Below are 25,263 nucleotides of genomic sequence, written 5' to 3' on the forward strand. Positions count from 1 at the left end.
CACATTGAGATGCACACAGACCATGAGAGGCACACACACATGAAAGACACATACAGACTGAGAGACACCAATGAACACACAGAGATACACTGAGACAGACATATTCAGAGAGGGTCACCTACATGCTGAGACACACACACACACTGAGCGAGACACACATGCAGAAATACGAGCAGACACAAACAGTGAGAAAGAGACACGTACAGCCACATGAGAGACATATAGACACACATGCCAAGGGACACAAATTTTGAGAGAATTTCACCCACGCTGAGAGAGACACACACTGAGAGACACACACACACAGAGACACCCACAATGAGAGAGAGAAATACCCAATGAGGCAGACACACAGGCACATTGACAGAACAACACACACTGAGAGACAAACGCAGAGACTTAGAGTGAGACACCCACACACACTGACAGAGAGTGACCCACACACACAGAGTGAGAAACAAACACACAGAGTGAAATACACACATAGTGAGATAGAGATACACACTGAGAGAGACAAAAGCACACTGAGTGAGAGATACACTCCCACTAAGAGAGAGACGCACATACTGAGAGAGGGAGACACACACTATGGAGAAAGACACACACACACAAAAAGAGACACATATCCAGAGAGAGAAACACACACACTGAGAGACAAACACACTAAATGGGATGGGAACACTGAGAGAGGGACACACATTGAGAGATGGTCACCCGCACACTGACAGATGGACACACATACACTGACACACAGAGACACATTGAGAAACACACACAAACTGAGAGGCACACACAAACACATACCAACACTGAGAGAGAGATATATACACACTGAGAGAGAGACCACATACACACAGACACACAGAGACACGGATGCCAGGAGAGAGTAAAACACACACACACAAACAGAAAGACACACAAACATGAGGACACACAGAGATACACACAAGGAGAGAAGAAACACACAATAGATAGTGACACACAAGTACTGAGAGACCACACAAACTGACAGTGACACAAACACACCCACTGAGAGAGAGACAGAGAGAGACCCAAACACACAGAGCAAGATACACGTACCCTGAGATAGAGACAAACACTTCAAGAGAGACACATCCATACTGAGACAGACAACATGCACACAGAGAGACAGACGCAAAAAGAACACAGAGAGACCCACACACAAACATTGAGAGACACACAGATACACTGAGAAATTCAGACAATGCTACTGAGAGAGAAACTCACAAGGAGAGAGAAACAAACACTGAGAAAGACATAAACACTGAGAAAGACACAAAAACACTGAGAAACAGCCCCCCCCCCACCACACACACAGACACACATTGAGAGAAATGCACATACACCCTGAGAGAGAAATATACACACTCAGAGAGAGACACACACACACTCAGAGAGAGACACATACACTCTTAGAGACACATACACTTATAGGGAGATACTACACGCTGAGAAAACATGCGCAATGTGAGAGACACTCACACACACAGAGACACACTGAGCAACACACACAAACACTGACATTCACACAATGAGAGGGATACACTCACAGCCACACAACCTGAGAGACAGACACTCACACACTGAGAGAGACACACACATACACTCAAAAGAGCCACACACAATCACTGAGAGGGATGTACACACTGAGAGACACGCACACACACTGAGAGAGATACACAGAAACATTGAGAGGCATACACATGCTGAGAGAGACAAAAACACACATCCTGAGAGAGAGAAACACACACGGAGAGAGACACACACATATGGAAAGAGAGACACATACAGAGAGAAAGATATACACAGTGAGAGTGACACACACTGAGACAGAGACAGACACACAGACTGCAAGAAAGACAAAAACACCAAGAAAGGGAGACACTCACCCTGAGAGACTGAGACATGCACACATAGAGAAACACACATACATACACTGAGAGACACTCACCCCCACACACATAGATACTTTTAGAGAGAGTCGCACACACACTGAGACACACACCCACATGCAACAGACACACACTTTGAGATACAAACAGACACAAACACTAAGAAAGACACGCATAGACACACACATACACAAAGAGTCACATGCACATGAAGAGAGAGAAACACATTGAGAGAGAGGCACACACAATGAGAGGCTCACATACTGAGATAGAGAAACACAAAGCGAAACAGAGGCAAACACACACTGAGAAAGACACATCCAAAGTCAGAGAGAGAAACACTCACACTGAGAGAAATTCTCACACTGAGAGACACCAACAGTGTGAGAGTGACATCCACACTGTGACAGAGACACACACACACTACGAGAGAGACCCACACAGTGAGAGACAACCCAACACACAGAGAGACACACAGGGACACACACATTGAGAGAGAGAGACATACACAGACTGAGAGATAATCATACACACTGAGAGAAACACAAATAGACAGAGACACACACACAGAGTTACACATACACGCAGTTAGAGAGATACACACAGTGAGAGAGACACACACAGTGAGAGAGACACATACACTGAGATACACACACACAGTGAGGGATACACACACACACATACACACTGAGTAATAAACATACATACTGAGAGCAAAATACACATTGAGTTGCACACAGACCATGAGAGACACACACTCATGAACGACACATACAGACAGAGAGACACCAATGAACACACAGAGATACACAGAGACAGAGATATTCAGAGAGGGTCACCTACATGCTGAGACATACACACACACTGAGCGAGACACACTTGCAGAAATACAAGCAGACACAAACACTGAGAATGAGACACACACAGCCACATGAGAGACATATAGACACACATGCAAAGGGACACAAAAATTGAGAGAATTTCACCCACGCTGAGAGAGACACACACTGAGACACATACACACACACACACACAGACGGAAATATACACTGAGAGAGAGACCATACAAACACACAGACACACAGACACTGGGACAGACACACACATGAACACTGAGAGACACACGCACACAGAGACACCCACAATGAGAGAGAGACATACCCAATGAGGCAGACACACAGGCACATTGACAGAACAACACACACTGAGAGACAAATACAAAGACTCAGAGTGAGACATCCACACCCACTGAGAGAGTGACCCACACACACAGAGTGAGACACAAACACACAGAGTGAAATACACACATAGTGAGATAGAGATACACACCGAGAGAGAGAGACAAAAGCACAGTGAGTGAAACATACACTCCCACTAAGAGAGAGATGCACACAGTGAGAGAGGGAGACACACACTATGGAGAAAGACACACACACACAAAAAGAGACACATATCCAGAGAGAGAAACACACACACTGAGAGACAAACACACTGAATGGGATGGGAACACTGAGAGAGGGACACACACTGAGAGATGGTCACTCGCACACTGACAGATGGACACACATACACTGACACACAGAGACACATTGAGAAACACACACAAACTGAGAGGCACACACAAACGCATACCAACACTGAGAGAGAGATATATACACACTGAGAGAGAGACCACACACACACAGACACAGAGACACGGACACTAGGAGAGAGTAACACACACACGAGCACTGAAACATACACAAACATGAGGACACACAGAGATACACAAAAAACAAACCCAGAAGCATATATCCTTAGTAGTTAACCTTCCCTGCTTAATATTTCATTTGCTCTGAACAGATATTTAGCAGGAGCAGCCACAAAAGTCCCTGAATCACCAAAGCAATCTTGAGAAAGAAGGGTTGAAACATGAAAGCAACCTTCAGAAATGAACCTCAGGGATAAGGCTCACTGATTTCAGACAACACTAGAGCTAGTCATCAAACAAGTATGGTACTCGCATGAAAACAGACAGACAGACCAGTGGAATAGAACACAGAACTGAGAAATACAGCCCAGCATATACAGTCAATTCATTTATGACAAAGGAAGGAACGGTAGATTGTCATTGAACATCACCAAATCCGTGTGCCCAGCACGCAGCAAGGTCAAACAATACTTAAACTTTTGACCTTGGAACAGAGAAAGGTTTATTACAGTGACAACAGACTGGTTCCAAATAGGAAAAGGAGTACCTCAAGGCTGTATATTGCCACCCTGCTTATTTAACTTCTATGCAGAGTACATCATGAGAAATGCTGGACTGGAAGAAACAAAAGCTGGAATCAAGATTGCCGGGAGAAATATCAATACCCTCAGACATGTAGATGACACCACCCTTATGGTAGAAAGTGAAGAGGAACTAAAAAGCCTCTTGATGAAAGTGAAATAGGAAATGAAAAAGTTGACTTAAAGCTCAACATTCAGAAAATGAAGATCATGGCATCCAGTCCCATCACTTCATGGGAAATAGATGGGGAAACAGTGGGAACAGTGTCAGACTTTATTTTGGGGGGCTGCAAAATCACTGCAGATGGTGACTGCAGCCATGAAATTAAAAGACGCTTACTCCTTGGAAGAAAAGTTATTCCCAACTTAGATAGCATATTCAATAGCAGAGACATTACTTTGCCAACTAAGGTCCTTCTGGTCAAGGCTATGGTTTTTCCAGTAGTCATGTATGGATGTGAGAGTTAGACTGTGAAGAAGGCTGAGCACTGAAGAATTGATGCTTTTGAACCGTGGTGTTGAAGAAGACTCTTGAGAGTTCCTTGGACTGCAAGGAGATTCAACCAATCCATTCTGAAGATCAACACTGGGATTTCTTTGGAAGGAATGATGCTACAGCTGAAACTCCAGTACTTTGGCCACCTCATACGAAGAGTTGACTCATTGGAAAAAGACTCTGATGCTGGGAGGGATTGGGGGAAGGAGGAGAAGGGGACATCAGAGAATGAGATGGCTGGATGGCATCACTGACTCAATGGACGTAAATCTGAGTGAATTCCAGGAGCTGGTGACGGACAGGGAGGCCTGGCGTGCTGCAATTCATGGGGTCGCAAAGATTCAGACAAGACTGAATGACTGAACAGAACTGAACTGATGCAAGGAGATGTGTGGCTCATGCCCTATAAACCCCAATGTTACTGAAAACTTTCATCAAAGCCCTTTAAAATCACTAGTTGAGGGAGGGAGGTGGTTAGTTGCTACTGACTTCTTGGTGTCAGAACCTTTGTTCTTGAGGCCAGGTCATGGTCAGATGAGGTTCCTATAAATCTCTACCCAAAAAAATGTTATTCTCTATCCCAATAAGAAAGGGCAATGTCCCAAACAGCAACTTTCACCCTCCAAGGTCCTGGGCCTGGCTAAGAGGAGGCAAATCTCAGCTGGTAGCTCCCTCAGAGCCAGGTTCACAGACCCTTCTCTACTGTCATCCCTGAAGGAGCCAGGTGCCCAACACAAGTGGCCCTCACCCTCCCCGGGACTCCCCAAGGAGGACAGACCAGGTCCCACAGACAGCATCCCAGGAGAATGGTCACTGATATGGGGTCAAAGAAACAGAAACAGGGGAGAGCTTCACTGCTTGCCTCAAAGGCTAGTGGGGAACATTAATAAGGGCTCTGAATCCGTATAGAATACAGACCCCAGCCTCTTCTGTGGGCTGCCAGCTAAGACCAAGTGAGCTGGTGGGCCTCAGGGAAAAGGCCCAGATCTGCCTCTTACCTCATTCTCTACTTCTTTGACCACCAATCCACTGTTGACTGAATCCCATCACTAAGTGTCCTTTCTTAACAGTTGTTAGCTTGTGGTGGAGGGGGGCACTGCTGCTTTGCCCAAGGACCACTGTGACACCAACCAGTGGCTGAGCAGGACTACAGACTGTTTCTCATAGATGGCTGGTGGCCAGTGGGCTCCCCACACTGTTGCACCGACCAATGGCTGAGCAGAACCACTAAGTTTCAGTAGTTGAAGGCATCAGTCCATAAACAGGATCACTAAGTGTCACTCATTGACTTTAGCCTACCAGTGGGCGGGGCCCACTGTGGCACCGACCAATGGCTGAGCAGACCCATTGCCTGGTAACAGGGTGCAGCATAATAATGCAGAGCAAAGGCTGCTGTGCTAGGGGCTGAACTCACTGTGGTCTGTTACAGTTCTCCCCTTTTCTTTGATACTCCTCAGTCTTGAGGGTAACTCATGAGGATGTTAAAACTTGACAGAGGAACTTGTATTTAGGGTATCTGGGTTTCAACCTCCAATTCCATTCCATCATCCCCCAAGTCTTTCAAGAAACGTGGCAACAACCTGTCTAAATGTTTCCAGTGAAGTGGGGGCTTAGTTCTACCTTGATTGGGGAATTGATATCAAGTTCCAAGTCCTCAACTCGAGTTTTACATAAGAAAGATTTTGTAAAAATGATTCAGGAGAATCAGCCTGAAAACCCACCTGGACCTGAATTCAGGAGAATAATCCTGAAAACCAGTCTGGGGAGATGTTTTGTCTTGTAGCCAGAATTGCAGAAGTATATTATACCAATTATTTTAGATCATGACTAACTTGAAGCACATGGCTTCTGAATACCTGGAGAACACGGATTAAAATAAGTAATATTCCAGAGTCCCAAACCATTATAATCATATACACCAGTTGACTCAGTAACCATTCCTTATGTTATTTTCATCAAAGTGAAAAGGTGCCAGAACTGGGGTAAGAACAACACGTCACAAAGAAAGGCTGGAAAAATGGTATTTGGTAATGGACGGCTGTCCCCTTTTTGCTCTAAAGGAGTTACCACGTGTCCTGAGTTGCTTGCTTTTTCTCATTTCTTCATACCACCAAGGTATTGTTCTCAATAGAGCTGTGTTATTTCAGGGCACAAAGTAAGCAATCCTTGGTTTTAGGCTTTCATTGTATTTTATGAAAACCATGTCAGGCCGGGCGGGGTGGAAGAGGGAGAAAGGAGGGCCCACCGCCCTCCTCCCGCCGCACCCCCACCCCCTCCGGCTTCCTCACCTCGCTTCAGAACTCACTTAATTAAGCAGCTAACAGTTCCTCTTTCACTGTTTATTCCTAAGTGCTAGCATATAGCACAGTCAAAATCCCCTCTGCCTTCAAGGGTGAGTGTCACTGTAAGATTGTCTTGTCACTCTGCTGATTCTGCTGCAGACAGCCTTAGGGTCCATTTTGGCTGCCAATGAGAGGGAAGATTTGCTTCTCCTACCATTTTGATAAAAATTTCTTAACCAAATTCAGCGATATATCTGACCTATGTTTGTTTAAAAGGCCTTCCTACGAATTTGTTTGAAGATTACACAACTTTGCAAAGCAGAGCTTAACTGTCTATTAAAGACTTAAAAGGCAAGGTTGAATATCTGATCACAATGTGTTGACAAAGAAACTGAATCAAGTTGCTGTTGTAGAATCAGAATTATGGCTGATAGATTATACCAGGATATATAGTAAGCTTTACCCATACAGTATAATCTTGGAAGGCCTATCACCCTGAAAATGCTTTCCATGGAATTCAACATATCAAATGAAATTAATTCAATATTCCTCCTTTAGATGCCTTAAGGCCTCCCTAAAGAACCTTAAAGTCAGCTGGAAGTCAAAAGAAATTTAATTAAAATTTAACATTTGGGAAGTTTGTCAAAAAGTCTCAAACACTTCGTCAAATAAGGTCATTGGTCACTGTAAGACAATGCAAATATAATCTAAAAGTTACATAAATTATGGCACAAGATCTGGCACTCAATAAATACTTAACAAATGGATGACTGAAGGATAAATGCAGTGAGATTATTTAATACTGCAATAACCTACATCTTCACTAGCAGTCTTGTATAGTAATTGAGCCCAGATTCCTCCAAGTTGCTTCTCGTGAGTAGATCTTTTCTAAGTGGTTGAAAGTTTTTGAGGTAACCTGAAATTCTCATGACTATCAGTTCAAAGGAATACCCTCTGAAAATGCGTGTTGGTATTATCTCATTTTAGGAGATTAAATCTCCTTTAAGCAATAGCATTTTTATCTAGTGCTGGCTGCATGGAAACTTTCCAGCAGTATAAGTTCTTGAAGCAATGTTTATTCTGGCAACAAAGAACTCCTTAATTGGCAGATCATAGGCAAATATTTTCTGACAAGGAGGCACATGTAAAAACTGTATGTCAGGAGAATATTACTGAGCTATAATGTTGAAGCTGATCTCTTTGGGAAATTTGTTTCAGTGATAGGAATGACTGCCTTTTTAAAGCAAAACAAAAACAGAAACAAACAAAAACCCAGCATCAGGCATCGACTCTGCAATTCCAAACATCCCATACTATTAGTCACCAGAAGATTAAGTCCTGGCCCAATGCTTGCTTTTTTCTATTACAAATTTTATACATGCAGAAATTTTGAAAGAAGAAAGCAAAATCATTCACCATTCAAAGAGAGTCAGCATTAAAATCTGAGAATTTCCCTCTTGTCATTTTTCTATGAAGTTTAGAATAATTATGTTTGTGTATTATATGCAAAGAATTTACATTCTGAACTTTTCCATTTTAATGTGATAACATAGCAGTTCTCCATGTGTTTTTGCAAATTATCCACAGATATTGCTTGCTTGCTAATTCGCTTCAGTCTTTGTGACCCCACAGCCGGCAGCCCACCAGGCCCCACCATCCCTGGGATTCTCTAGGCTAGCATACTAGAGTGGGTTGTCATTTCCTTCTCCAAAGCATGAAAGTGAAAAATGAAAGTGAAGTCCCTCAGTCCTGTTGGACAACTCTTAAACACCTCAATTTTTAGTGAAAACTAAGAGGCAAGTAATGGTGAACTGTTATATCAGTATTTTGTGATTGGAAACTTATGCTTTATTTTTACTCTCCTAAGAAGGCAGAGGATGGTAAACTTAGATTTGTGTAGTAACGTATGTTCCAATATTTTATCCTATTTGAAGACTGACCCAGATAGTCAATGATTTATTGCCACTTAACCTGGATTGCTTTCAAGTTACCAAAATCTGGAGAAAGCTATTTAGGTAGAAATCTGTGTGCAGGTCAGGAAGCAACAGTTAGAACTGGACATGGAACAACAGAATGGCTCCAAATAGGAAAAGGAGTACATCAAGGCAGTTGGACTGTGAAGAGGGCTGAGCACTGAAGAATTGATGCTTTTGAACTGTGGTGTTGGAGAAGACTCTTGAGAGTCCCTTGGACTGCAAGGAGATACAACCAGTCCATTCTGAAGGAGATCAACCCTGGGATTTCTTTGGAAGGAATGATGCTGAAGCTGAAGCTCCAGTACTTTGGCCACCTCATGAGAAGAGTTGACTCATTGGAAAAGACTCTGATGCTGGGAGGAATTGGGGGCAGGAGGAGAAGGAGACGACTGAGGATGAGATGGCTGTATGGCATCACGGACTCAATGGACGTGAGTCTGAGTGAACTCTGGGAGTTGGTGATGGACAGGGAGGCCTGGCGTGTTGTGATTCATGGGGTCACAAAGAGTTGGACATGACTGAGTGACTGTAATGAACTGAACTGAAAGCTGTATATTGTAACCCTGCTTATTTAACTTCTATGCAGAGTAAATAATGAGAAACGCTGGACTAGAAGAAACACAAGCTGGAATCAAGATTGCCAGGAGAAATATCAATAACCTCAGATATGCAGATGACACCACCCTTATGGCAGAAAGTGAATAGGAACTCAAAAGCCTCTTGATGAAAGTGAAAGAGGAAAGTGAAAAAGTTGACTTAAATCTCAACATTCAGAAAATGAAGATCATGGCATCCAGTCCCATCACTTCATGGGAAATAGATGAGAAAACAGTGGAAGCAGTGTCAGACTTTATTTTTTGGGGCTCCAAAATCACTGCAGATGGTGACTGCAGCCATGAAATTAAAAGAGGCTTACTTCTTGGAAGGAAAGCTATGAACAACCTAGATAGCATATTCAAAAACAGAGACATTACTTTGCTATCTAGTCAAGGCTATGGTTTTTTTCCAGTTGCCATGTATGGCTGTGAGAGTTGGACTGCGAAGAAGGCTGAGCACTGAAAAATTGATGCTTTTGAACTGTGGTGATGGAGAAGACTCTTGTGAGTCCCTTGGACTGCAAGGAGATCCAACCAATCCATTCTGATGGAGACTAGCCCTGGGATTTCTTTGGAAGGAATGATGTTAAAGCTGAAACTCCAGTACTTTGGCAACCTCATGCGAAGAGTTGACTCACTGGAAAAGACTCTGATGCTTGGAGGGATTGAGGGCAGGAGAAGGGGACGGCAGAGGATGAGATGGCTGGATGGCATCACTGACTTGATAGATGTGAATCTGAGTGAACTCTGGAAGTTGGTGATGGACAGGGAGGCCTGGAGTGCTGTGATTCATGGGGTAGCAAAGAGTCGGACAAGACTGAACGACTGAATTGAAATGAACTAAATATTTCATCATATCAAGTTATTGATATTTTCTTGCTGACACATTTGCAATAGATATAAGGTCTTATTTGATCTCTAACATACCTAGGTACAACGGTTATGTTACATTTAGAAAACCAATAAACTTAAGCTAACTTCAATACCAGATATCAATTCAGTACTGAATATTTCCAAGATCAAGAGGTTTGACATTCATTTTGGTCAATTTTCTAAATATTAGGAAGTGTTTAATTTGTAAGCCCTGTTAGTTTCGAGTCAGATAAGTGGTGCTCATTTACAAGTTAACTCAGAAAGATTGTTACTCAAAATGGTCCCATTCTGGAGAATGCACCTCAAGGGGCTGCATTCAGGAAACAAATTTGAGTTTGCCATAGCCAGCACAATTATACACAAGACAAATACAACACACACAAGAAGAACACAACCTAATCCCTACAGGGCAAAAAGAAAAGGGTGAAGGTCCACAATCTCCTCTGCTTTTTCAAAGATTCCACTTATTAAAAGCAAACAATGTGAAAATGGAAAGGCAGGGAATCATGACCGCACGAGTCATGGCAATTCATGACAAACTCAACACCAAAAATAACAGTGGGGGAAGTTAAATTTATTAAGTTAACTTCATGCTTTCTCCTGGAAATATTTGTATTTTCTCAGTGTCAGAATTCTGAAGAAACTATTTCAACAAGCCAAATTTTTTCCAACTGCATATACAGAAAGAACCAGTTTTGGAATTTCAGAAGTTTCATCTTAACCAATTTTTTCCTTCACCAAAGTCTAAAGAAGATAGTGGCCAGGCAGTGTTAAAAGAAAAATCATCTTACTCATACCCTAGGGTGACTATAGGATGAAATGGAGCTCTTATCATCACAGCAGGTATTATCAATTATAGAACACTGTAATGCAAAACAAGCTTAAGTGACTTACCCTAGGTGACACCAAATCTGGACCATAGTTCTGGACATCTCTCTGCTCGAAACAGCCTCTTGCATTGAGGGGGTGGGGCGCAGCCGGACCTGTCAGGGAGAGTCCCTCCTAGTTACACAGAGCAAACTAAACTTAGGAAGGTCTCCTAGAAACTTGGGAAGCTGCAGCCTGTGCTCAAACTCAGTTTGCAACAGGCACAGATTTACTGCTGAGCTTGCCATAAATTGAGAAAGAAGGGGAGAGACTCAGGAATCTGCCTCCATGATTTCATATGACACTGCAAAGCTACTTTCATCAAACAAGTATGGTATTTGCACGAAAACAGACACACAGACCAGTGGAACAGAAGAGGGAACCTAGCAACAGAGCCTGGAGTATATATTCAATTCATCTACATTATAGAAGGCAAGGGTACATGACAGGGAAAAGACAACCTGTTCAACAGGTTCTGTTTGAGAAACCGGACAGCTATGTGCAAAAAGATCAAACTGGACCATTTTCTTACATAAAAACGGATTGAATGTACTGCCTGAAACCGTAAAACTCCTAGAAGAAAACACAAGCCATAACCTCTGTGACATTGGGAATGACGATGTTTCTGGACAGGGAACAACAGCAAAAGCAATGAATCTAAAGTCTCAAGGAGGTAATGTACAGGATAGGAAATACAGTCAATCACATTGCAGTAACTCTGTATGGTGGCAGGAGGTAACTAGATTTGTCATGGCGATCATGGAATAATGTATAAAACATACAGTTACTAAGTCCTGCACCTGAAATGAATATAATACTATGTGTCACATATAATTCAATAAAGGATATTTAATAGCAGTAGTGTGCATGTGCTTGTGCGTGTGTGTGTGTGTGTGTGTGTGTGTGTGTGTGTGTGTGTGTGTGTGTACGTGTACCAAACTTGGGAACCATAGTGTTTGCTTGTGTGCTTTCTTGAGCTTCTAAACTAACACCGAGTGGGCTTTCACAGACTCTGGAACATGCAGAGACCGGACACTGTATGCAGAGCACATCTGGTGAAGTGTTGGGCTTCATGAAGCACAAGCTAGAATCAAAATTGCTGGGAGAAATATCACTCATTTCAGATACGCAGATGACAGCACACGCATGGCAGAAAATGAAGAGGAACTGAGAAGCTTCTTCAGAAAAGTGAAAGAGGACACTGAAAAAGCTGGCTTAAAACTCAACATTCGGAAAACAAAATCATGGTATCTGGTCCCATCATATCATGGCAAATAAATAGAGAAACAATGGAAACAGTGACAGAGCTTATTTTCTTGGGCGCCAAAGTCACTGAAGATGGTGACTGCAGCCATGAAATTAAAGACACTTCCTCCTTGGAAGAATAGCTATGACCAACCTAGATAGCATATTGTAAAGCAAAGGCACTACTTTGCCAACAACGGACTGTCTAGTCAAAGCTATGGTTTTTCCTGTAGTCATATATGGATGTGAGAGTTGGACCATAAAGACGGCTGAGCGCCAATGAAATGATGCTTTTGAACTGTGTCAACAGATGCCAAAGAACTATGGTGTCGTAGAAGACTCCTGAGAGTCCCTCGGACTCCACGGAGACCAAACTAGTCAATCCTAAAGGAAATCAATCCTGAATATTCATTGGAAGGACTGATGCTGAAGCTGAGGCTCCAATAGTTTGGCCACCTAATGTGAGGAGCCAGCTCTTTAGAAAAGACCCTGATGCTGGGAAAGATTGAAGGCAGGAGGAGAAGGGGACAACAGAGTATGAGATGGTTGTATGGCATCACTGACTCAAGGGACATGAGTTTAAGCAAACTCCAGGAGACGGTGAAGGACAGGGAAACCTGGCTTGCTGCAGTCCGTGCAGTGGCAAAGAGTCCAACACAACTGAGTGACGGAACAATAACAACAGCAGACAGTGTAGATACTCACTCTCAGAAGGGTGGTTGCATCCATACCCACACAGCTGCACGTGTTAGCTGGGGCTACCTTTCTTCCCTCAAAAGCACACTTGATCACCATCTCCTGTGAATGCCTACTTCTCGTGCCATTTTCCCAACTTTCCTTACAGCATGGGTGCCCTGATGTTGAAAATAGTTGCTTTCACAACTTTCAACCATTTAGATGCATGCAGTGCACAAGATGCAGTTGTTGTCTGTACCTCTCTTCACACACAGAAGTACATTGTTAGTAGGTCTTCCTCTGTGCCCATTGTATAAACATGTATGAATGTTCACCTACACATTTTAACTCATCTGTTATCAGTAGCAAATGCTGTGTTCATGACAGGAGCTATCACTTCCCTAATAGAGCCATGTGTGTATGACTTTGTTCACACATACTACTCATAGATCTAATATGAAGTAGATCACACAGACATACATTGGGCATCATCAGCACAAACTTATTCCTGGTCACAGTTTCAAGTCTGTGCTCCAGAGGACTCCATATTCTGGCTCTCAGAGCACAGGTGTCATGTGATGACACAGCAACAGGGAAAAGGAGAAACACGTGACTGAGCCGCTGCAGTATCCTGCATCAGGACCTCCCAGCCCTTCACACAAACTGAAGGATGGCTGAGTCACCTCTGCCCCAACCAGTGAGCTCCACAGATCACAAGATACACATACATGCACTTTCACACACTTCCTCTCAGCATGACATTAGAGACCTAAGATATCCTATATGGTTGCATATCATCCATGTTCTCTGCTTCAACACATGCATGCACATGATTCTGCTTCCAGGATAGATGTTATTCTCAGCTCCATCTAGTTGGCAATTTTAAAAGGACACTTGGGAAAATCTAAAATGATGCTCACAGTCCTAAAATAGCAAAACTATTCAGTACTATTAAACTAATCACCTAGGAATACTTATTGTAGGCACATCAGTCCAATAACTCTAGAATTTTTATTCTACCTATACCTGTGCTGTATATAAAAATGTTTCTAAAAATTGTAAGAACTGCTTCAGTATTCTCTCACATTTAATTTTGTGTCTATTCTTTCAAGAATGAAACGTTTTCTTTGAATGTTTTCAGTGGACAACCAAGATGCCAACTGTAGTTCTTTTTGTCTAATTACTAAAGCAACACTCCGTAAGAGGGACCATCAGAAGGGAAGGGTGTTAGGGGAAAATATTACACATTAAATGTCCCTCCAAGCATACACTTTGTCACAGTGACGAAGTCTGGCTCACAGACATGCAGAAGATTTTTTTTTTTCATATTTTGCACTAAGTGAGTGAAGTCACTCAGTCATGTCCGACTTTGTGACCCCAGAGACTGGGGCCTACCAGGCTCCTCTGTCCATGGGATTTTCTAGGCAATAGTACTGGAGTGGATTGCCATTTCCTTCTCCAGGGGGTCTTCCAAACCCAGGGCTCAAACCTGGGTCTCCCACATTGTAGACAGACGCTTTACCATCTGAGCCACCAGGGAAGTCCCATATTTTGCACTCACTGGAGTGCAATACTCTTACAGATAAGATGGATGATAAATGAAAACTAGATAGATAGATAGATAATGACTTGTCAGTATGGATCACCTTATGCACAGGAGGAACTATGTGTTAAAAATAGAACTTTGAACTAAACTTTATAGTAGCCTGAATTTTCAGAGGTCTTGGAAAAATGAACATGCATCCAAAGTTTCAGTTCACAATAAAATCCAATGTGCCTGCAGACACAGAATCCACAGAAGACAACAGACCAGAGGCTGTATTAATAGCTCCCTTGCTGCCAGAACTTCATTGTCAATTTCAGACCATGGAGAAGTAAAGCCCTCGAATGCACAAGCTTTAAGTTCCTAGATCCCAATGCACCTCTTGTTCTATTCCAGTTGTACCTAAGGAGATGGACACAAGAACATGATAGCACAGAGCTTTCATTTCTCCAATCAACAAGCCTAATGCTATACAACATATCACAGGACATGAAAGACATGTAAATGCAGTGGAAAATTCTAGAAAGGAAAACAGATGTGTCTGGACATGGTTCCATCAGAAAGAGGAGAGGAACAAGGACAGAAATGTGTGGTGAGGGAAGTTGTTGTTGTTGTTGTTGTTTTTTAATTCAAATCACTTTGTAAGTCAGTATGGGGATCACCCATTACCATGTCCACAGGCACTGAAATCTTAATTTTATAAAGATGCTGAGGGGAAAGGAAAGGAACAGGAAACACTAGACAATGTGAACAAACAGGAAGCAAGTGTAGAAAATGGTTCCATACCATTGCACAGAATGCAGCGAGGATACATTTGAAATGTTTGGCATTTCTTCTGAGGTACATTTTTATTCAGAAAAGGAAATATTCACTTTTAAAACGTGTGTACACCTAGTCATATAAGAGATGTTCAATTGAAGAGAGAGAGGGGATACAGAACATCCATACAGAAGGAGCAGAGTCTACAATTTCACAAATAGAAATTTTTCAATGTGGGGGAAAATGTCACCTCAATGTGCCAAACTCCAAGCATAATACGTTCAAACACACACACATATTCATACCCACATGCATGTGCACACACACATGTGAGACATGAAACTACACATTCACAAACACTAACAGTAAAGCTTTATGAAACCAGAGCAAAAGGAAAAATCTTAAAAAACAATAAGAGCACAACTCACCTGATTATTAGGCAGTGTCCACTTATTATTTTCATTAGAGGGAGCTTGATAGAATTATCTGGAGTCCAAAAAGATGAAAAGGGAGCAACAGGACTAGAAGGAGGGCACACTGGTAGGAAGATTAGGGCACTGGTCTTTCTGGAAAAAATTCTGGAAGATATGTCACCTCCTAGAACCCATGACCTTGGAAGAGGAAGCCTCAGAGCTTGGACTCAGACTTCTGAGGAAAGGGGCTGTCCAGCTCTGTGAGGTTCCTAAAGAGTTTAGGGAAAGGGTGCATGAAACTGTGACCCCTCCCAGTGATGATGGACCATAGTGTCAGGATCTGAGGGGAGGCCCTTCTACCCTTTTCTCCCACCAGCTCCACTCTGGGGCCCAGATCCCTTAGGAGAGAGTTCCCAAGTTTACTGATGTTGGTCTTTCTGTGGGCAGCCATGGGGACAGCCCTTGGAGTTTGGAGGTGAGCCACATTATGGAAGAGTTGCTCCTACTGAAGTTACACATCCCGTTTCTGTTGTGTGAAAGGGTAGTCATGGGGGTGACCTGGAGAGAAGCAGGAACAGACAGGAAAGTACAGCCAGTTGTCTTCCTTCCAGACCACCTGTCACCCTCCACAGACCCTGTTGGCCAACCCTCCTGGGGAGCCAGATAGCAGAGTGAAAATGGGATTGGCAGAACCCCATCTTAGCACCACTCAGCAGCACACAGGGCTGGAGCTGAGAAGTGTGGACATCCTTTACCTGGAGCCTGTTTTTCCTGAAAGCTCTTCCCTACCTTGAAGAAAACTGCAACACTGTATCCTGTAAATGCTGCAGTGAAGAACTGGTTCACTGGGAAAGATCCTGATGCTGGAATAGATTGAAGCCAGGAGGAGAAGGGGACGACAGAGGACGAGATGGTTGGATGGCATCACCAACTCGATTGCCATAAGTTTGAGCAAGCTCTGGGAGTTGATGATGCATAGGGAAGCCTGGCGTGCTGTAGTCCATGGGGTTGCAAGGAGTCGGACATGGCTGAGTGACTGAGCTGAACCAGTATCTTATAAATGCTCTGTTTTCTCTACCAACAAAGGAAACACCCCCAAACTATAACATCAGCAGCATCCATTTCCAAACATACCACGACCAAAAGCAAACAACAAAGCCTACCCCAGAGTTTTAAGGAGCTTCTGTTCATGCTTCAATAATAAAAAAGCCACTTCACTGCTTTTAATCTAATTTACCTAACCATAATTACTGGCATGCTTTTTAGATAACATGTTTCTTGGTTTGCCTGTATCAGCTACTCAGGGTAGGTAGCTGATGTTTTCCTCCCCTGGGTTATGCAAAGTTACCTCATATCTTTCAATACTGCTCTTCAGTTCCATTTGCTGACGTCAAATTTTCTCCTGCATATAATACACATCAAAACACTTCACTCTCAGTAGGTGTAAATGATGAGCAAACTGAAGATCTTTAAGAGCTCACACAACAAATACCCACTGTGAAGCAAAGGTGTAGGATAAGAAGTGTTTGAGGATGCCTACTTTCAGGGACCCAGGTGACAATGTCCTCACACAAAAGGTGTGACATGACATGGGGCAGGGTATGACAGGTTACTCAAGCACCGTAGCCACCCACAAAATGAGGAGCTGCCATGTTCTCTTATAAATCAGGATGGATCAGAGTTCTTAATATTCAAGTAAACACCATACCACCAGTATCACACACTACACACAACACACATACACACACACACAACTCACATTGAGAACAGACACTGCCTAGTGTCCATGTCTTTATGCTTACTCCAACTCTCCAGTCAGTTTTCTTGTGAAATGTTTCTGCCTCGAGGAAAGAGTGGCTTATCCTGGTTGTCATGGAAACAAGAATACCATCACAATATTCTCTGTGCTGTTAGCTTTCTGTGAAAACCAGGAAGGATTAATACATCAGATGCAGAGTGTTGGTCTTTTTAGACAGTGACCCCACAGATAATCCAATGAATGAATGAATGAACAACCAGACTATTGGACTATTAAAGACAGAATCTTCATGGACTAGTCAGTGGGGAACAGGAATTGTCACCAAATGGGTTACAGAGGGAGTAAAATGAAAGCACAAGAGCTTCTGTTTCCCTTGAGACACATGCTCTTAGGATGCAGGTCCCATTAAGGACCACCTTTCAACCTGCCGTGACACATGAGGCCAGGGATGTCTGTACCGATGGGATCCAAGTACTCAGGGTCAAGTTGAAAACACCTGCAGAGGGGAAAACATGTGAAGATGACACACTTGGATGTCAGGGTGAGGTGAATGAGAAAGAGGGATGTCCCAAGTTAGCTCTCCTGAGGTGACTCCTAGTTATAGACAGCCCCAAAACCACCATGGATCCGGGAACCCATAGTAAGACAAAACCATTTGGCTCCACAAGCAACTGACAGGAAAAGAGCCAGCCAGACTTTCATATTACTGTGTACCAACCAAATGAAGGCTTTCAACAGCTTCTTCACATGGAGGAAAGGAGTGACCTACCAGAAACTGCCATCTAGACTATCTATTTATTTTGCTGTTCTTCAGTTGCTAAGTTGGTTTGACTCTTTCTCACCCTGTGGACTGCAGCCTGAAAGACTTCTCTATCCTTTGCAATGTCCAGGAGGCTGCTCAAATCCATGCCCCTTGAGTCAGTGGTGCTATCTAACCATCTCATACCCTTCTGCCATCTTCTCCTTTTGTCTTCAGCCTTTGCCAGAATCAAGTTCATGTACATGTGCTGTGTGGTATGGGGAGCTCACTGGTTGGGGCTGAGGTGACTCAGCCATTCCTCAGTTTGTGTGATGAGCTGAGAGGTCCTGCTGCAGGTAGACTGCAGTGGCTCAGTCATCTGTTTCTCCTCCCTTTTGCTATGTGTCATGACATGACACCTGTACTCTGAGAGCCAGAACGCAGAGTTCCCTGGAGCACAAGACTCAAAACCTCTACCAGGAATAAGTTTGTGCTGGTGATGCCAAAAGTATGCCTGTGTGGCTATCATCTACTTCATATTAGATCTACGAGTAGTACATGTGAGCAGAGTCATACACACGTGGCTCTGTTAGGGAAATGATAACTCCTGTAGTGAACACATTTTGCTACTGATGAATGCTAATACATGTTTGTACAATGTGCACAGAGAAAGAGGACCTACTAACTGTACTTCTGCGTGTGAAGAGAGGGACTGAGACAACAACTGCATCTTCTGCATTGCACACAGCTAAATGGTTGAAATTTATGTAAGCAAAAGTTTTGAACATCAGAGTATTCATGCTGTTAAGAGAGTTGGCAAAATGGCATGAAGTGTAGGCATTAACAGGAAACAGTGATCAAGTGTGCTTTTGAGGGAAGAAAGTTAGTCCCAACTAACATGTGTAAGTGTGTGTATATGGATGCATGGGAACTATGTGGGAATCCATTATACCGCAATATTGAGAGTGAGCATCTACAGTGTCTGGCCTCCTGTATATATTTCTATGCATATTTCAGATTCTCTGAAATCCCACTTGGTTAGTTCAGAAGCACAAGGAAACATACAAACACTATGGGTCCTGTGTTTAGTACACACACACTGCTGCTGCTATTAAATCTCTTTTATTGAATTATAACTGACACACAGTATTATATTTTTTTCAGGTACACTACTTAATGATTCTGTGTTTTTATATCTTACTCCATGATCCCCATTACAAGTCTACTTACCTTCTGCCACCACACACCATATTACAATATGATTGGCTATATTCCCTATCCTAACATTACATCCTTGGGACTTTTGATTCATTGCTTGTTCTTTTGGCCTCAATGAAGGGACATCACTTCCAATCCCTATGTCAAAGAGCTTATGACCTATGTTTCATTCTAGGAGTTTAATGCTTTCAGGTCTCACATTTAATCCATTTTTGTGTAATAAAATGGTCCAGTTTGATCCCTTTGCATGTAGCTCACCAGTTACTCCAACAGCACTTGTTGAAATGGCTGTCTTTTCTCTGTCATATACCCTTGCCTCCTATGGCATAGATGAATTGACCGTGTGCCCCAGGCTGTATTTTGGGCTCCCTCTTCTTTTCTATTAGCATGTGTGCAAGTACACTTTTTGTGCAAGTACCCTTTTTGTGCAAGTACCATACCTGCTTGATGACCATAGCTTTCTAGTGTCATCTGAAATCAGGGAGCCTGATTCTTGAGGCTATACCCTTCTTTCTCAAGGCTGCTTTGGTGAATCGGGGTCTTTTTAGGCTGCTCCTACTAAACATATTTGTGCAGGGCAGATGAAGGCTCTCATGGAGCTGGTCATCCCCACTCCTCTGAGACAGGAGGGAGTCGCAGACTTTGATAGCTTATCGTGGAAGTATTTTAAAAATGCAACAGAAAGGAGAAATAAACATGAGTCCCACATTATAAGTGAGATTTAACTAAAATTTCTGGTTTAGATTGGCATGCATTCCAGACTTGGGAAAGAGAATATGGCAAACTAATCCCTGGTTCAGTGGTTTAATTTCCTATCTTCTTTTACATTTTCTAGATCCACTTTGGAGGTGCTTATGTCCTGGGTTTGTATAGTTGATGCTATTTGACCCCTGAGAGAATTCTGTGCACTTCAGAAGCACCGAGCAGGGTGAAGGGTCTGCCAGACATGCTGTTTGAGTCTGAGAATTGACAGTCGAGCTCCAGAACCACACCACCCACAATCCAGACTCCCAGGATAAGCCTTTTTCCTTCTCCTAAACATTTCAACTGGAATCAGTTCTCTATGCACCTCTGGATTCCAATCTCCTGTTCTTCAACATAGCAATGCACTGATAGCCAGTATATCTGTATGCTGGGGATCATCTCTGGCTCCCCCTGGGTGCATGGGCAGTGGGGACTCTGGCTCCTTAGCAAAGAAAAAGTGAAGTGTTGCCCTGGGATCAGCCACAAGGAGTACAGAAGTCACAGGACATCCAGTGACACAAATGAGATCCTGGTCATGAGACTTCCTCCCCACATGGTTGCTCTTTAATGCACAGTAGTAACCAAAAAGGTAAGGTTTTGCATTTGGAGGGCTTATCAAATGCCTCTGAAATCTTTGGCAATTTCTCCCGTGTATCTGCCAAGCACCTACCCCATAGGCACGTGGATGCATGGCCTTTATAGTTCTTTGTTTTATTGCTCATCAGTTCTCTTTGGCCAAGCTTTCTGCTTTCACGTCTCTTGTGGCTCAGCCGGTAAGGTATCTGCCTGCAATGCAAGAGACCTGGTTTCGATCCTTGGGTTGAGAAGATCCCCTAGACAAGGGAAAGCCTACCCACTCCAGGATTCTAGCATGAAGACTTCCATGGACCTTATCATCCACAGGCCTGCAAAAAGTCAGACACAACTGAATGACTTTCCCCTTCCACTTTCACAAAAGGCATATCTACTGCCAATCCTTGTTATATCCTTAGACATTTCTTCTTTTTGACATGTGGTGTGTAGACCTGGATTTGTAGGCAGTTGGGTCTACCTAGAGTTTCCAAGCTAAACCTTTGCTAAGGCAGCTCTATGTCTGCCCTATGCTGATTCTCTATCAGGGGTGGGTGTACCTGATGGGAAAGCCTAACCTTTCACCCACCCTAACCTAGTGGACTAAGGAAGCCTCCTCTCCTCTGGTCACAAGTCAGATAACTGAACATCAGGCTCTGTCCCTAACTTTTGGTTGGCAAATGTGCATTCAGAAGGCATGGACAGCATTTCAAGTCTGTATATCCTTATTCAAATCTGACAAAGACTGGAACCTTCGAGGCCAGTTTATCACATTGTGGACTTGGGAAAGCCAGGGCCCACATGTTCCAAATAGGAAGTTACTCTTTGGGGCCCCAAGGTTGACCTGAGATTTTGCGCCATCCAGTCCAACATCTTCTGACCCTTACCTGCCTTCAATCTACACCCTACTCCCCTGCCCCTCTGCCCCACTTTGGGAGCATGGCCCCAATAGAGTGAGACCCCATCTGACCTGCAGGTAAGCCCCTCCCTGCAACTCTGCATCACCTCCCACATCCTCATCAATTCCATGTACACCCTGAGACTCTTGTGGGCCATGGAACTTTCTCAGTGCCTGAGGCACACTCAGGCATCATGCCTCAATCCCAAGCCTACCCACAGCCTCTCACCGTGCCCTCAATGATCTGCCAAGTTCACTGACCCAGGACTGTAACCATCCTGAGCCTCCCCTTTTCCTTGAAAGGGCTTTCAAGGTCACTGCCCAAAACTTATATCTATGCTATCAGTATGGAGGGGTTGTCTCTGCCCCTGCAACCCAAGCAGCTTGCAGGCTGTCACCCCAGGCCAGAAGCCATGGCTGTGAGATGTACCAACAGGCAGGTGCTTTACACCCAGGGGGTGGAACATAGCCATGCTGGTGCTGCCTGTCACAAGGACTTCTGACCTCATTCACCAAGCCTGTGATGACCTCTGGGCAGCTATATACTCACTCAACTACATTCTCAATGAATGTACTAATAAGCCTCAAAGCTTGGTGGACCCCTTAGAGGTGCTAACAAAATGTCAGTGTTCTGGAACCAGAGCATTGTGGAAAACCCAGCATCTGCCCCCTACTTCTTACTGTAAATAATATTGCTTGGTGATGTATGGGCTTCTCTGGTGGCTCAGACAGTAAAGAATCTTGCTGCAAGTTGGGAGATGAGGGTTTGATTCCTGGGTTGGGAATATCCCTTGGAGAAGGGAATGGTTACCCACTCCAGTATTCTTGCCTGGAGAATCCCATGGACAGAGAAGCCAGGTGGAATGGAGTCCATGGGGTCACAAAGAGAAGGACACAACTGAGCAATTACCACATGGTGACATTTAAGCACCTACCTAGGGCTACCATTGGCTGGAAGGGTGCCTTGATGACCAATCAATGCCTAAAGATGTGGATGCTTATTGCCATGGGGAGAGTTTCAGTGAAGGGGGCCATGAGCCTGGGATAGGCCACTAGGAGACTATGGCCATGGTGACCCAGAAACCACAGTAACTGAAAAACTGACCCCAAGCAACAAAGGGAGGAAGAAAAGAAAGTCCTCCCCAATCCCCGACCCCATACTCCCCCCATCAACCCAGGTTCACAGGCACTTTCATGTGAGATGACCCCATCCAAGCTCTTCATCCTCTTTCCCACTGAATATCCCCAAGACTCCTTCCTTGACCTTACCTGACACACATCCACTCCACAGCACCTATCCTTTCACTTGGAGCCTTTGTTCTCCCACATCAATGCCCTTCTATGCTCACCTTGTTGTCCTTCCAGAGGCCTCGGACAGCCGTTCAAATCTTAAGAACTATACCATCAAAACAGAGCATTGTTACAAATCATGAACACCATCCTTGTGTATTGTTTCTATTTGCATGCTTGAGAGGCCAGGAATCTAATGAGCATGTGTGGTACAAAACAAAGCTTATATATTTGCACAAGCTGCATTAACTGTGAAAAATAAACATTTCAAAAAGCATATTCTCAATATAAACAGTTGAATAATGGAAAATTATGACTGGAGACAATTCGTCATTTGGTGTTCTTCCATTTCTCCCTAAGGGAATAGCAGGTGAAGTGAGAAGCATATCAACCAGTCCTTGAGGAAGGGATGTATTTGTTTTCTAATGGTCTCTTCTCTTCCCTGTTCTTCCCTCCTCTTTTCCTACCCTCTTTTTGACTGGGTTTTTTGGTATCTCAAATGTAAAGAATCTGCCTGCAATGCAGGAGATCCAGGTTCAATCCCTGGGTCAGGAAGATCCCCTGGAGAAGGGAATGGCAACCCACTCTGGTATTCTTGCCTGGAGAATTCCATGGACAGAGAAGCCCAGGGGACTACAGTCCATGGGGTTGTGATGAGTCGGACATGACTGAGCAACTTTCATTTCATTTTTGACTGGGCACATTTTATGACAATTTTCTTCTCCACTCTCTGTTGTGTATGGGGATCAACAGGTTCTAAGGGCTTTGAGGAAGGTAGGCAGACAGGGAAGTGAGGATGAAGATGGGTTTAGACAGTAATAGGGATGATATGGTTGAAGATCCTTTTTGGAGAGTGATGCTGGGAGGTATTGGGGGCAGGAGGAGAAGGGGATGACAGAGGATGAGATGGCTGGATGGTATCACCAATGCGATGGACATGAGTTTCAGTGAACTCTGGGAGTTGGTGATGGACAGGGAGGCCTAGAGTGCTGTGATTCATGGGATCACAAAGAGTGGGACATGACTGAGTGACTGAACTAAACTGAACTGAAGACAAGGTACTGGATTTATAAACTGATGGATAATCTTGAATTTCATCCAGACTGAGAAGTATGGCCATAATCCATAGCAGCTAAAACTAAAGGCACTAAGGGCGAAGTCAATGTAAAATATGCTAACAGTTTATTCATAATGAACTCATTTAACCCCTAGATAAAGATTTATTCAGCACATACCATGATCCAGATACTAGGTCGGGAGCCAAACAAAGGATAATAACGACTGTCATGAACAAGTGGTTCATATATCTGATCTTTACACCAATTCTGTAAGGTCGATGGGGGTTATGTTATTTTACAGAATGGAACACTGAGGAGAGATAAAGTTGAGTCGTGTGTTCCACATCACCTACCGCTGAGTCTGCATCTATCTGAGTCTAAAGCCCACACATGCCCTATTCATATACACCACATGGCCCAAAAGAGCCAAGAAGCACCGAGAGGTTTTCTGAGGTTTTGAGAATAAGGAAGAAGGAAATTGGCCGTGCTTTTTGGAAGTTGTCAAATGTGCATAAATGTATAAAGAACACTAATGATCCCCAACTATACAACACCCAGCTTCATCCATAATGTTATACCTTATTCTGTTTGACATATATCCTGTTTGAGCTCTGTCAATACCTTAACCCCATTCAGCCATTTTAAAGCAAATCCTCAGTTCAATTAAGTCACTCAATCATGTCCGACTCTTTGTGACCCCATGAATTGCAGTACGCCAGGCCTCCCTGTCCATCACCTACTCCCAGAGTTCACTCAGACTCATGTCCATCGAGTCAGTGATGCCATCCAGCCATCTCATCCTCTGTTATCCCCTTCTCCTGCCCCCAATCCCTCCCAGCATCACAGTCTTTTCCAGTGAGTCAACTCGTTGCATCAGGTGGCCAAAGTACTGGAGTTTCAGCTTTAGCATCATTTCTTCCAAAGAACACTCAGGGCTTATCTCCTTTACAATGGACTGGTTGGATCTCCTTGCAGTCCAAGGGACTATCAAAAGTCTTCTCCAACACTACAGTTCAAAACATCAGTTCTTTGGTGCTCAGCTTTCTTCACAGTCCAAATCTCACATCCATACATGACT

The sequence above is a fragment of the Ovis aries genome, chromosome Y (genome assembly GCF_016772045.2).
Source record: "Ovis aries strain OAR_USU_Benz2616 breed Rambouillet chromosome Y, ARS-UI_Ramb_v3.0, whole genome shotgun sequence".
Taxonomy (NCBI): Eukaryota; Metazoa; Chordata; class Mammalia; order Artiodactyla; family Bovidae; genus Ovis; species Ovis aries.